Genomic DNA, 16,303 nt, shown 5'->3' on the forward strand with positions numbered 1-16,303 from the left:
AACGGCAGGCTTGTTTTTCATACTCATCGAGAGGTTGGTGCGCTACTCGATCGGGGACTCCCTGCGGTAGCAAATTTAGCTGCGGTCAAGTCGCCGTTTTTTGTTGTACCCCTGTGTCAGGAAAGTTTTCTGACAAGGACGAACTGGGTATCGAACTCGCGACACCTCTAAACATCCTTTGGTACTTTAGGCGAGCATCTTATCGACCGGGCTATCGCGCCCTGTGAACAGCACGTTGCAAGGCATCCCAGATATGTTCAATAATGTTCATGTCTGGGGATTTAGGTGGCCAGCGGAAGTGTCTAAATTCAGAAGAGTGTTCCTGGAGCCACTTTGTAGCAATTCCGGACGTGTGGGGTGTCGCATTGTCCTGCTGAAATTGTCCAAGACGGTCCAAGACGAAATTGTCCAATCGTCGGAATGCACAATGGACATGAACGGGTGCAGGTGATCAGACAGGATGCTTACGTACCTGTCAGAGTCGTATCTAGACGTATCAGGGGTCCCATATCACGCCAACTGCACACGCCTCATACCATCACAGAGCCTCCACCAGCTTGAACAGTCCCCTGTTGACATGTAGGGTCCATGGATTCATGAGGTTGTCTCCATACCCGTACACGTCCATCAGCTCGAAGCAATTGGAACCGAGACTCGTCAGACCAGGCAACGTGTTTCCAGTCCTCAACAGTCCAATGTCGGTGTTGTCGGGTCCAGGCGAGGCGTAAAGCTTTGTGTCGTGCAGTCATCAAGGGTACACGAGTGGGCCTTCGGCTCCGAAAGCCCATAAGTAGTCTTGGCAGCGCTTTACAGCGATTTACGCCATTTTCCGCCGCTAGATGGCGCCACCGGAAATGTTTTCGCGCGTTTTTGACCGACTTCCTTTTTTAGCCGAATTTATAGCACCAGATTACCTGTCCGATATATTTTGAACCGGACTACCTGTCGACCGTGTTTATTTTCAAAATGGCGGTATTTTTTTATGTCACTGTCGAGACGTTATCTTGACCATGGGATGTTGTCTGTGGTTATCAACTAATTTCCGATAATTACTATACGCTCTTTGGAGTTCAAATCCAAAGTAAAACTAAAAGGGGGCATGGGGTCATAGCGTTATCTTGACCATGGGATGTTGTCTGTGGTTATCAACTAATTTCCGATAATTACTATACGCTCTTTGGAGTTCAAATCCGAAGTAAAACTAAAAGGGGGCATGGGGTCATAGCGTTATCTTGACCATGGGATGTTGTCTGTGGTTATCAACTAATTTCCGATAATTACTATACGCTCATTGGAGTTCAAATCCAAAGTAAAACTAAAAGGGGGCATGGGGTCATAGCGTTATCTTGACCATGGGATGTTGTCTGTGGTTATCAACTAATTCCCGATAATTACTATACGCTCTTTGGAGTTCAAATCCAAAGTGAAACTAAAAGAGGTATTGGGTCATAGCGTTATCTTGACCATGGGATGTTGTCTGTGGTTATCAACTAATTTCCGATAATTACTATACGCTCTTTGGAGTTCAAATCCAAAGTAAAACTGAAAGGGGCGGGGTCTTACTCGTCCAACTGCGAGGGTTCCTTGATTTAAAAAACGTCGCTCCTAATTTTGATGTGCCTATGATCGACGATCGTCCACGGAGTTATTGGTGAAAAGGGCGCATATTGTGAACCATATCTACTGTTTTTCAATTATTTTCCACGAACCATTTTTTTAAATAAATTTTTAAAAATTTTCTCAAGATGGTCGATCACGTGACCCACGTTGATGACGATACTAGATGGCAGCACTACCGATATTTAACTTCCGTGAAAATTATTCACTATGTCGTTATATAAAAAAATTTATGAAATGTCGTCCCGATTTTCTCTTTGGACATGAAGCTGTATTAGAAATGAATTTAAAAGAGAAAAAATTACGTCGCCAAATTACGGCGAAAATGTCAATTTTGGCACCAAACTAACCAAGATTTTTCTCTAGCTGTTTTCAAATCTCAAGTTTGAAAAGATATAGTTCGTTTGTGGTTGATGATGATGCTAATTAACCACTAGTGTTCAAATTATGCTGCTTCGAGAAGACCCTTTTTATAAAAAAAATATCCAAGTTAATCAAACATGATCCAAAAAAAAACGCTCACTTTCCAAGCGTTATTATTTTTACCCATCGTCTTTGGATCTTTAAGAGATTAGATACCAAAAATATGCACAAAAAAAAAAACCACACACAAGTTTTCATTGTCAACATTTCTATATTTCCTTCCATAACGAAACGAGATTTGTAACTACACCCTTAAAAAGCTTATTCTTTAGACATCACTTCTTATACCACATAAATAAGAAAGATATTGTGTCTTCCCGCACTTTATTATTTTATTTCTATTTTAGTTTTTCATTATGTCACTTTATTCATGGCTTTTATTTTATTCACTTCAAACACTTAAAAATTTATTTATTTCACTTTATCCAACTTATTCTATATTTAATTATTCAAACTTTTATTCAAAAATTTTTAATATTTTCTTTATTTCATTATCTTTTTCATTTCGTTTATTTTTAATCATTCAAAATTTTATTTTTTAATGTTTCATCGTTATTATATTATCTATTTGATTTTATTATCTTTGTGTGAACATTTTATTTTCATTGATATTATTTTTTAAATTTAAACCTACTTTTAGTTTTTCATTATGTCACTTTATTCATGGCTTTTATTTTATTTTTTATTCACTTCAAACACTTAAAAATTTATTTATTTCACTTTATCCAATTATTCTCTATTTAATTATTCAAACTTATATTCGAAAATTTAATTTTTTCTTTATTTTATCTATTTGATTTTGTTATCTTAGTGTCATAATTTTATTTTCAGTGTTAGCTTATTTTTTCATTTTTATTTTATTTTTTATTCACTTCAAACACTTAAAAATTATTTATTTCACTTGTTTTAGTTCACTTTATTTCCATTGATATATATTTTTTTAATTCAAGCCTTTCCAACTTATTCTATATTTAATTATTCAAACTTTTATTCAAAAATTTTAATTTTTATTTATTTTATCTATTTGATTTTTATTATCTTAGTGTCATCATATTATTTTCATTTCGTTTATTTTTCAATCATTCAAAATTTCATTCTTTAATGTTTCATCGTTTATCTATTTGATTTTTATTATCTTTGTGTCAACATTTTATTTTCTTTATGTTTTTATCGTTACTATTCATCTATATATCGTTTTTTCATTATTTTTGTTATTTTATTTTTATTTACTTAAAATTGTTTATTTTGTCGTTTGAAGATTTTACATTTCTTAAATAATATATTTTTAAATTAAAATGTCATGTGAATAAATTTCACGCGTAGTTCAAAAAATGAGACAGACTACAAGTTTATACAGTTCAAATATTTATTCATATCAAGATATCGATAGCATGCTCGATAAGTTTATACATTTGTCTGGAATTTAAATTAATTCCTTTTATCGTCGGTGTGTTATTGACAAAAACACGAATGTCATAAATTGTATTACATTTCGTGAAAAAAACACCATCACCAAGAGGTTGGGAACGAGAACAGTTTCCTCTAAATTTGAAGCTGGGGTCGTCGTACACATTCAATGCAAGGCTAGATAACGTGATAATCACGGACACAACGATGATCCCGATCAAGGCTTTCCTGGTCTCTTCACGGCTAAAAAATTTTCTCTGGGCCGTCACAGCGCTATCCTTTGATACGTCTTGCATAACTCTGTACTTATCACGATCTCCACTGGAAATGACAAATGCTAGCGGGATTTCAGCAATTAATATGCTTCATTATGAAAAATCGACGTGGTCTTTCTAGTGTTAAACTGTATTTACGTTGAATTGGGTATGAAAACCGTGTCTCTGACATGTCTCAATGAATAAAATTTTCATAACTTAAGAAAATATTCATTTCCCGGCGTTTTATGAAATATGAATGTTTCTTACATTTCTGCTGAAAAGATTTCTAATGTTTATCAATCCGGGAAGTTACTCCGGCTTACGTACTATAAAATATTATATCTGTATGTTTATTAGAGTTTTTTTTTTCATGAATTTTACGTTCCTTAGCAGACATTGTTATAACGAGAGGCATGTTTTTTCGAATAGTGATGAGAATAACAAAAGGCTAAAAATAAACTACTGAATCCGATATGACTGGTGTCAACTAAAGAGTGGACATGACATTTTAACTTTTATTCTTTCTCGCACCAATTTTCTCAGAAGCATGTGTGTATTAAATAAAATAATAATACTTTTATAAAAAAAGGGATAAATAACATGAAAAAATGATAAAAATGTTAAAACTCATAAAAATGATAAAAATAACCCACTAGGAATTTTTAGCCAGCAAGACTTCAAAATGAAAGTCCTTTTTTTACTGTTTCTAAATCGCATGTTATATCGTGACTTAGAACGTGATCTACGTGAGTGGCACTTATTACTTTCAAAGGTCACGCTTAGAATGACCAACTGAACACATTATTCCGCCCTAACTATTCAGTGTGAATCCATTGTTTCTTTCATAAAAGTTCTCACAGTGAATGCTTTCCAAAATCAGTTTTTGGTTTCCAATCTTTAATTCCGACATATTCAATTTCTCGAGATGGACGAATTCTCAGCTGTTTTCTCTCATTCAATTTACTATCTTTTTACTAATTTTAACATATTCTATTTCAAATGAAATTAAATTTATTATTTCTATACATACAGAAAAAAAATTGAATTATGGGAAACATATATACCATCTAGAGAAAAATGCCTGTACCGACGATTAAAAAAATTACATTGTTATTAAGGGATAAATAAAATATTTATAAAATTAACAAAAAAATATAAAAAAACACAAGACAAAATTACTGATGTCAAATAAAAAATAAGCACAGAAAAAACACAATATATAAGGGAAAATTCTTAATTTATGATGAAAAATGCAAGAGAAACAAGACACTTTTACGTTCACATAAAATTCCAAGATTTAACGAAATGAAATGATTTTTTCAGCTGTTGTCGTAAAGTACTCCGGATATCACACTATAAAACGAAATGAGTTTTTATATATATAAGTTATTCTTCTTAGATTATTTTCACAAATTCAACAAAATGGGATACATGTCGTTCTTTTAGTTTTTCTTAGATTTCCACAGTGGTTTCAAAGGATTCAACCTAAACTTTGCGCTAGTCAACTAGTTGATTTGTTCTCCCACCCCCCAAACAAGAGCGACAATAGAGAAGGTAGTATGGATACAGATGATTGCAATATCAAAGATGGATAGACGAAACAAATACAGAGATGTTTGGTTTATGGTGTATGGATGAGATGAATAATGGTTTCTCAAAACTGAATTGTTCAAATGGATAAAGTATTCACGTAATTTTCGAATGATGTTCAATATGATGAGACTTAACAAACCTCTTTTATTATTTCAATGCATTAATTCCTTTTGACATATTTTCTTTGATTTCGTGATTTTTCCCCTTTTCAAATTACCGATTTTTGATTAAAAAAAAAAGACACAGTTGTATCATTTTCATCAACTTTTTTAACAGAAAATACTTTAACTACCGTGAGCTAATAAAATATGAATTCGATTATTTTACTCTTCGTATGCTCATTCAAACTTTTCCTTGGACTCATCATTCGCGACGTTTCAAAGAATTATTTTCCGATAAAACTTGCATTTTCGATGAAAAGATTTTTCGTCGAGGTTTCTTCCCGCTATCTTTCTATTGTTTATTAACCTATTGCCGCGAAGATACTTCAGCTTTAATGTTATAAAATATTATCTCTGTACATTTCTTCGTGTTTTTTCATGAATTTTACGAGTCTCAGCAAAATTACATCGGTACTTGATAACTCTCATATCGAATTGTTGAACATCAACGAGGTCACGAAACCCCCCATACCACATTAAATACTCAATATTTCTCACCCATATGAGCGTTAATGCTGAGAGTAATACTTTGATTTAGACAAAATTTATCACTTTAAATTCACTTTGAACGTATACGCCTGATAAAAAAAAATTTATTACCCATACCAGACTATTGAAAAAGACGATTAGGTCAACAAAATTTGGGCGTTCACTCTTAACTTCGAGAACTTTGATGTCCTATATTACGACACAATCTTGATCAATCGATGGGTTTGTAATCCAAGAATGTCGTTCAGAACGGGTACAAATTTAGGTGAAAAGACGGCATATATCATCAATATAGTGGAAGAGAAATTACATCAAGCACAAATATTATAGAAAGGCGTTTATTCAGTAAAATAATTATACTTTAAAATAAAAGAGGTCGATAAAAATGATTTAAAAAAACATTGAAAATGGTAATAAAGAAAAAATGGTAGAAAAAAATATTACAAATTTTAAAGAGGATGAATTTGAACAAAAAGTGTGTGGGAGACTGCCATGTGTCTTATTTTTTATACTTTTTTTATACTTATTTATTATACTTTATATCTTAAGTCTATGGCCTTATCCTTGCAAAGGACTATCAACAAAGATGGATGCCCAGAGAATGGAAGAAGGGGGTCATCGGTTGCTACAAGATCTGAGTACTATTGCTGAGTACTATCAGTACTTACTGTCATAATTTTATTTTCAGTGTTAAACTAAAAATGAAATTATGACAGTAAGATAATAAAATCAAATAGATAAAATAAAGAAAAAATTAAATTTTCGAATATAAGTTTGAATAATTGAATAGAGAATAAGTTGGATAAAGAAAAAATAAATTTTTAAGTGTTTGAAGTGAATAAAAAAAAATAAAATTGTTTATTCGGTCGTTTGAAGATTTTACATTTCTTAAATGATATATATATATCGGTAGCTATTGTCATTCGCAATAGTACTCAGATCTTGTAGCAACCGATCACCCCCTTCTTCCATTCTCTGGGCATCCATCTTTGTTGATAGTCCTTTGCAAGGATAAGGCCATAGACTTAAGATATAAAGTATAATAAATAAGTATAAAAAAAGTATAAAAAATAAGACACATGGCAGTCTCCCACACACTTTTTGTTCAAATTCATCCTCTTTAAAATTTGTAATATTTTTTTCTACCATTTTTTCTTTATTACCATTTTCAATGTTTTTTTAAATCATTTTTATCGACCTCTTTTATTTTAAAGTATAATTATTTTACTGAATAAACGCCTTTCTATAATATTTGTGCTTGATGTAATTTCTCTTCCACTATATTGATGATATATGCCGTCTTTTCACCTAAATTTGTACCCGTTCTGAACGACATTCTTGGATTACAAACCCATCGATTGATCAAGATTGTGTCGTAATATAGGACATCAAAGTTCTCGAAGTTAAGAGTGAACGCCCAAATTTTGTTGACCTAATCGTCTTTTTCAATAGTCTGGTATGGGTAATAAATTTTTTTTTATCAGGCGTATACGTTCAAAGTGAATTTAAAGTGATAAATTTTGTCTAAATCAAAGTATTACTCTCAGCATTAACGCTCATATGGGTGAGAAATATTGAGTATTTAATGTGGTATGGGGGGTTTCGTGACCTCGTTGATGTTCAACAATTCGATATGAGAGTTATCAAGTACCGATGTAATTTTGCTGAGACTCGTAAAATTCATGAAAAAACACGAAGAAATGTACAGAGATAATATTTTATAACATTAAAGCTGAAGTATCTTCGCGGCAATAGGTTAATAAACAATAGAAAGATAGCGGGAAGAAACCTCGACGAAAAATCTTTTCATCGAAAATGCAAGTTTTATCGGAAAATAATTCTTTGAAACGTCGCGAATGATGAGTCCAAGGAAAAGTTTGAATGAGCATACGAAGAGTAAAATAATCGAATTCATATTTTATTAGCTCACGGTAGTTAAAGTATTTTCTGTTAAAAAAGTTGATGAAAATGATACAACTGTGTCTTTTTTTTTTAATCAAAAATCGGTAATTTGAAAAGGGGAAAAATCACGAAATCAAAGAAAATATGTCAAAAGGAATTAATGCATTGAAATAATAAAAGAGGTTTGTTAAGTCTCATCATATTGAACATCATTCGAAAATTACGTGAATACTTTATCCATTTGAACAATTCAGTTTTGAGAAACCATTATTCATCTCATCCATACACCATAAACCAAACATCTCTGTATTTGTTTCGTCTATCCATCTTTGATATTGCAATCATCTGTATCCATACTACCTTCTCTATTGTCGCTCTTGTTTGGGGGGTGGGAGAACAAATCAACTAGTTGACTAGCGCAAAGTTTAGGTTGAATCCTTTGAAACCACTGTGGAAATCTAAGAAAAACTAAAAGAACGACATGTATCCCATTTTGTTGAATTTGTGAAAATAATCTAAGAAGAATAACTTATATATATAAAAACTCATTTCGTTTTATAGTGTGATATCCGGAGTACTTTACGACAACAGCTGAAAAAATCATTTCATTTCGTTAAATCTTGGAATTTTATGTGAACGTAAAAGTGTCTTGTTTCTCTTGCATTTTTCATCATAAATTAAGAATTTTCCCTTATATATTGTGTTTTTTCTGTGCTTATTTTTTATTTGACATCAGTAATTTTGTCTTGTGTTTTTTTATATTTTTTTGTTAATTTTATAAATATTTTATTTATCCCTTAATAACAATGTAATTTTTTTAATCGTCGGTACAGGCATTTTTCTCTAGATGGTATATATGTTTCCCATAATTCAATTTTTTTTCTGTATGTATAGAAATAATAAATTTAATTTCATTTGAAATAGAATATGTTAAAATTAGTAAAAAGATAGTAAATTGAATGAGAGAAAACAGCTGAGAATTCGTCCATCTCGAGAAATTGAATATGTCGGAATTAAAGATTGGAAACCAAAAACTGATTTTGGAAAGCATTCACTGTGAGAACTTTTATGAAAGAAACAATGGATTCACACTGAATAGTTAGGGCGGAATAATGTGTTCAGTTGGTCATTCTAAGCGTGACCTTTGAAAGTAATAAGTGCCACTCACGTAGATCACGTTCTAAGTCACGATATAACATGCGATTTAGAAACAGTAAAAAAAGGACTTTCATTTTGAAGTCTTGCTGGCTAAAAATTCCTAGTGGGTTATTTTTATCATTTTTATGAGTTTTAACATTTTTATCATTTTTTCATGTTATTTATCCCTTTTTTTATAAAAGTATTATTATTTTATTTAATACACACATGCTTCTGAGAAAATTGGTGCGAGAAAGAATAAAAGTTAAAATGTCATGTCCACTCTTTAGTTGACACCAGTCATATCGGATTCAGTAGTTTATTTTTAGCCTTTTGTTATTCTCATCACTATTCGAAAAAACATGCCTCTCGTTATAACAATGTCTGCTAAGGAACGTAAAATTCATGAAAAAAAAAACTCTAATAAACATACAGATATAATATTTTATAGTACGTAAGCCGGAGTAACTTCCCGGATTGATAAACATTAGAAATCTTTTCAGCAGAAATGTAAGAAACATTCATATTTCATAAAACGCCGGGAAATGAATATTTTCTTAAGTTATGAAAATTTTATTCATTGAGACATGTCAGAGACACGGTTTTCATACCCAATTCAACGTAAATACAGTTTAACACTAGAAAGACCACGTCGATTTTTCATAATGAAGCATATTAATTGCTGAAATCCCGCTAGCATTTGTCATTTCCAGTGGAGATCGTGATAAGTACAGAGTTATGCAAGACGTATCAAAGGATAGCGCTGTGACGGCCCAGAGAAAATTTTTTAGCCGTGAAGAGACCAGGAAAGCCTTGATCGGGATCATCGTTGTGTCCGTGATTATCACGTTATCTAGCCTTGCATTGAATGTGTACGACGACCCCAGCTTCAAATTTAGAGGAAACTGTTCTCGTTCCCAACCTCTTGGTGATGGTGTTTTTTTCACGAAATGTAATACAATTTATGACATTCGTGTTTTTGTCAATAACACACCGACGATAAAAGGAATTAATTTAAATTCCAGACAAATGTATAAACTTATCGAGCATGCTATCGATATCTTGATATGAATAAATATTTGAACTGTATAAACTTGTAGTCTGTCTCATTTTTTGAACTACGCGTGAAATTTATTCACATGACATTTTAATTTAAAAATATATTATTTAAGAAATGTAAAATCTTCAAACGACAAAATAAACAATTTTAAGTAAATAAAAATAAAATAACAAAAATAATGAAAAAACGATATATAGATGAATAGTAACGATAAAAACATAAAGAAAATAAAATGTTGACACAAAGATAATAAAAATCAAATAGATAAACGATGAAACATTAAAGAATGAAATTTTGAATGATTGAAAAATAAACGAAATGAAAATAATATGATGACACTAAGATAATAAAAATCAAATAGATAAAATAAATAAAAATTAAAATTTTTGAATAAAAGTTTGAATAATTAAATATAGAATAAGTTGGAAAGGCTTGAATTAAAAAAATATATATCAATGGAAATAAAGTGAACTAAAACAAGTGAAATAAATAATTTTTAAGTGTTTGAAGTGAATAAAAAATAAAATAAAAATGAAAAAATAAGCTAACACTGAAAATAAAATTATGACACTAAGATAACAAAATCAAATAGATAAAATAAAGAAAAAATTAAATTTTCGAATATAAGTTTGAATAATTAAATAGAGAATAATTGGATAAAGTGAAATAAATAAATTTTTAAGTGTTTGAAGTGAATAAAAAATAAAATAAAAGCCATGAATAAAGTGACATAATGAAAAACTAAAAGTAGGTTTAAATTTAAAAAATAATATCAATGAAAATAAAATGTTCACACAAAGATAATAAAATCAAATAGATAATATAATAACGATGAAACATTAAAAAATAAAATTTTGAATGATTAAAAATAAACGAAATGAAAAAGATAATGAAATAAAGAAAATATTAAAAATTTTTGAATAAAAGTTTGAATAATTAAATATAGAATAAGTTGGATAAAGTGAAATAAATAAATTTTTAAGTGTTTGAAGTGAATAAAATAAAAGCCATGAATAAAGTGACATAATGAAAAACTAAAATAGAAATAAAATAATAAAGTGCGGGAAGACACAATATCTTTCTTATTTATGTGGTATAAGAAGTGATGTCTAAAGAATAAGCTTTTTAAGGGTGTAGTTACAAATCTCGTTTCGTTATGGAAGGAAATATAGAAATGTTGACAATGAAAACTTGTGTGTGGTTTTTTTTTTTGTGCATATTTTTGGTATCTAATCTCTTAAAGATCCAAAGACGATGGGTAAAAATAATAACGCTTGGAAAGTGAGCGTTTTTTTTTGGATCATGTTTGATTAACTTGGATATTTTTTTTATAAAAAGGGTCTTCTCGAAGCAGCATAATTTGAACACTAGTGGTTAATTAGCATCATCATCAACCACAAACGAACTATATCTTTTCAAACTTGAGATTTGAAAACAGCTAGAGAAAAATCTTGGTTAGTTTGGTGCCAAAATTGACATTTTCGCCGTAATTTGGCGACGTAATTTTTTCTCTTTTAAATTCATTTCTAATACAGCTTCATGTCCAAAGAGAAAATCGGGACGACATTTCATAAATTTTTTTATATAACGACATAGTGAATAATTTTCACGGAAGTTAAATATCGGTAGTGCTGCCATCTAGTATCGTCATCAACGTGGGTCACGTGATCGACCATCTTGAGAAAATTTTTAAAAATTTATTTAAAAAAATGGTTCGTGGAAAATAATTGAAAAACAGTAGATATGGTTCACAATATGCGCCCTTTTCACCAATAACTCCGTGGACGATCGTCGATCATAGGCACATCAAAATTAGGAGCGACGTTTTTTAAATCAAGGAACCCTCGCAGTTGGACGAGTAAGACCCCGCCCCTTTCAGTTTTACTTTGGATTTGAACTCCAAAGAGCGTATAGTAATTATCGGAAATTAGTTGATAACCACAGACAACATCCCATGGTCAAGATAACGCTATGACCCAATACCTCTTTTAGTTTCACTTTGGATTTGAACTCCAAAGAGCGTATAGTAATTATCGGGAATTAGTTGATAACCACAGACAACATCCCATGGTCAAGATAACGCTATGACCCCATGCCCCCTTTTAGTTTTACTTTGGATTTGAACTCCAATGAGCGTATAGTAATTATCGGAAATTAGTTGATAACCACAGACAACATCCCATGGTCAAGATAACGCTATGACCCCATGCCCCCTTTTAGTTTTACTTCGGATTTGAACTCCAAAGAGCGTATAGTAATTATCGGAAATTAGTTGATAACCACAGACAACATCCCATGGTCAAGATAACGCTATGATCCCATGCCCCCTTTTAGTTTTACTTTGGATTTGAACTCCAAAGAGCGTATAGTAATTATCGGAAATTAGTTGATAACCACAGACAACATCCCATGGTCAAGATAACGTCTCGACAGTGACATAAAAAAATACCGCCATTTTGAAAATAAACACGGTCGACAGGTAGTCCGGTTCAAAATATATCGGACAGGTAATCTGGTGCTATAAATTCGGCTAAAAAAGGAAGTCGGTCAAAAACGCGCGAAAAATCGGGAATATTTCCGGTGGCGCCATCTAGCGGCGGAAAATGGCGTAAATCGCTGTAAAGCGCTGCCAAGACTACTCCCATATCGATGATGTTTCGTTGAATGGTTCGCACGCTGACACTTGTTGATGGCCCAGCAGTGAAATCTGCAGCAATTTGCGGAAGGGTTGCACGTCTGTCACGTTTAATGATTCGTTTAATGACGAAATAACACGGTGAGATACTGTAATACAAAGTCTATTCAAGACAAGCCTTTCAAGAGAAGTGTTTCCAACATTTGTCTTGAAGACTCCACAGACTCCCTTGAGGTCAAAAGTGTGTGTTATATATTTATGTTTGTATATTGTATAGATGTTGTGCAAATGTACTTATTTCGTATTTATTTAATTAAAAACAAAAACAAAAAACAGTAAAAAAAATGTTCAACTAGATTCTTCATCAAAAACAACCAGAAACCGGGCTTAAAACAACCAGAATTAATTTTAGTCACTATTTGATGACCACACGTGCCGTATTTCCCGTACTTCCATGTAATTTAATAATTAATAATACATTATTAGTACCAGGAAAATTTTGAAAAAGGACTAGAAAAGTAACTTTTAACTAGATGGCTAAAAACCCTTCAACTAAACAGAAGGAAAAAGACCAGATCAGTTGGAAAATAACCACGTTGGCAACACTGATTCCTGGTGCAAGTCTCCTTTCCTTGAATTACTGGCAAACCATTGATCCTAGAAACACATACTTACAATTAGAAAAAATATCTAAACAACGGGTAGGAAAAATCACTTGGAAATGTGCAAATCAGAGTCGTGTAAAATGTAGGGTGTATCAATAACATTTAAACGACCGCTCACGAGATTACTCGTGTTTCAATGCTGAGACGTAAAAGACCGGCAACGAGATTTCTTGATTTTTAATGTCCTGTATGTATTTGTTTTTCACATTTCCAAACGAGAAAATCGCCGGTATTAGAGTTAAGCTTACGGGAAATAATTTGCGGTCATTTAGGTGTTAATAACTAATTTCTGAATTTTCCTGTTACTGGCGCTTATATAAGGTTTTCATTGTTACGTTGACCATTGGTATATAAAGCACTATTAGTGAAATTGTTTCACCTCGGCCACGAATCTCCGGGGAGGAAGCTTTACGAACATTTCGGACACAGAACAGATTGAAGAAAGAATTCTGCGATCTGCTTCTTTGACGCTCTCCATCGACAAAAATTTGAACCAATTTTGTTTTCTGTACCAAAAAAAAAAACAAAAAAAAAGAACGAAACCGTCCACCATAAGAATAACTTTTGAGCAAACTGAATTCAAATATATACCAATTTCTTTGATTTTATAAATTTTTGAACTATTCAAGGATTTATGGAACACCCTCCAACTGAAAGTTATCAGTCTTCATCCGGTTTGCTGCAATTATCTAGTCTGATCTTGCTAAAAAGCCATGCCAATTCAAAAGTATTCATTGGCGACGTGTAAAATTTTATGAATATAGGCTGTATACAACTGTGACTTTTCAAAGAAAAACTGTTAACCTCATAAACTTAAAAAGTCGTTAATGTGACTTTTTACGACCCCTCTCCCCACTTACCAGAAGAATTTCATCAATTCCATCCCCTACCTCCTAATTCATATTAGGAGCAGAGACGTACGGGGGGACATTGGGGACTCGTCCCCCCACCAAGACTATCAAAAAATTTGTTTTTTTTTATGAAAAAATTGTTTAAAAAAATTAAATTTCGGAAAAATTAAATTTTTCAAACACCGTCGAGACATAATAGACTTGCTATCCCTTTCAGACCGTGCATGCATATACAGGGTGGGCAAAATGTCCGTAGAAACTTTAAAAATTCATAAAAATCGGAAAAATAACCGAGATAAAAAGCGGTTTGCAGGGCTAGGTCACAGGAATTTTTTTAGGATAGGAAAAAAAAAAACCCGACAGGTGGCGGTGACGTACACAAGTCAAAGAAAAGGTACGCAAAAAACGAACAGAATGCCTCCAAATCGTTCATCACAGCAGTATGTGTTCCACATGACCACCACCACCACCACAAAAGAAAACGCATTGCGGGTGAGTCACAAATCCAGCAACGGCAGAGTGCAGCAGGTCTACATGCAGGTTTACAACGGTGAACTGATTGTGGATTAGGAGCGCAAGTTCTTATAACCGTCTCATTTGCATATTTCCACCGAAGTCACTCGTACCAGCGATATCTATCGGCATTTTTCTGTTTTTTTTCTGTCTTAAAAAAATTTCCTTGACCTAGCGATGCTAACCCTGCAAACCGTTTTTTATTTCGGTTATTTTTACTGTTTTTATTCACTTTGAAAGTTTATGCGGACTTTTTGCTCATTCTGTATATAAATGTGATAGTTCCTTTTCCCACTGTGGAATTTTTTTTAACCTCTGGGAGAGTTGAGCCCTGATTTAAACGATTGTATACGTTTTGAGTTCGACAAATGGTGAACGTGAAGTTTGGAGGCTTTCATCAGAAGGCGACTCTTAAAGTTGAACTTTCAGGGGGGAATTTAAGATGCCTTTAACGAGAAAGTGCTCCTGAGAAAAGTGTGATTTATTACATAAAATTTGGCAATAAAATTCTGAAAAAAAATTATGTATGTGAATATAAATACACCCTGCATCACATCTTGGCTGAAAAAAATTTAACGAAGGGAATTATTTCTTATTATTAGAAAAATAAAGATAAGCTGCCATTTATGATTTTAATGCATTTTTTGAGTATCAAAAATGCAAAAAACATCTTTAAAATTCTAAAAAAAGGGGAACTCGGGTCTGAAAGGGTTAATATGTAGCTTTTTGACATCTAAAGCGATGATATCTAACAGAAACTGCGATGACGCGAAAACGATTAATTCAAACGCCGTCGAGACAACCGCGACTTGTTATACTTGTACGACAAGATCGGAATACACGCAAGACTCGAACATCTATCTATCGATCGGTCATTTCTCTAGAATATATATGTATTCGGAGAGGAAGATGTGTGTTTGTTACGCTATACAATCACAAAACTGTTCGGATGAAAATGCCATACCATGCGCCTCGAGCCACTATCAAAATGACGATGAACGATTGTACGTAGGACTATATGCCATAGGTACAAACGCGTTTACGGTTTCGCGTGCAGCCTGATCACGTTCCCCTTTCGACTTTGTCTCTGAACAAGGAGCATCTTTTCAAAATCAGCTCATGTGAAATGGAACATCTGCTTTTGTGTATGTGTGTGTGGTGTTTGTGGGAGGACGTTGTTCGCTGCGCCCAAATATCTCGCTGCAACGTTCAATTTCTCTAGGAACCATTGGTATGTCGTTCGTATGACAAGCAGGAGTAATCGGGAATAGTTCCTCTTTCCTCCCCTAGAGATGTATACGTATTGTATGTAAAACATGGGCGGTGGAAACTTTTCTGAGAAATTTTCTAGAGGATGGGAACATGTATTAATTTCTAACGATGACAAACTTTACAGGCTGTCCTGAATTGTTTGCGCAGCCGATATCTCTGCAACCGTTGGTTTTAGAAACATACATTCGGGTACAAAAAGTTTTTAAATGACGTGCAGTTACTTCAAATGTCGAAACTTGTTTGAGGATATAAAGAAGTAAAGTAAAAGAGTTAAAAAAACTTTTCATACAGTCGTCGTGTGTTAAAACGCCCAATTATTGA

This window comes from Pholcus phalangioides, unplaced genomic scaffold, assembly GCF_987345545.1.
Source record: "Pholcus phalangioides strain wild (caught in Gottingen) unplaced genomic scaffold, Ppha-v1.0 ptg000001l_1, whole genome shotgun sequence".
In the NCBI taxonomy this organism is placed as follows: Eukaryota; Metazoa; Arthropoda; class Arachnida; order Araneae; family Pholcidae; genus Pholcus; species Pholcus phalangioides.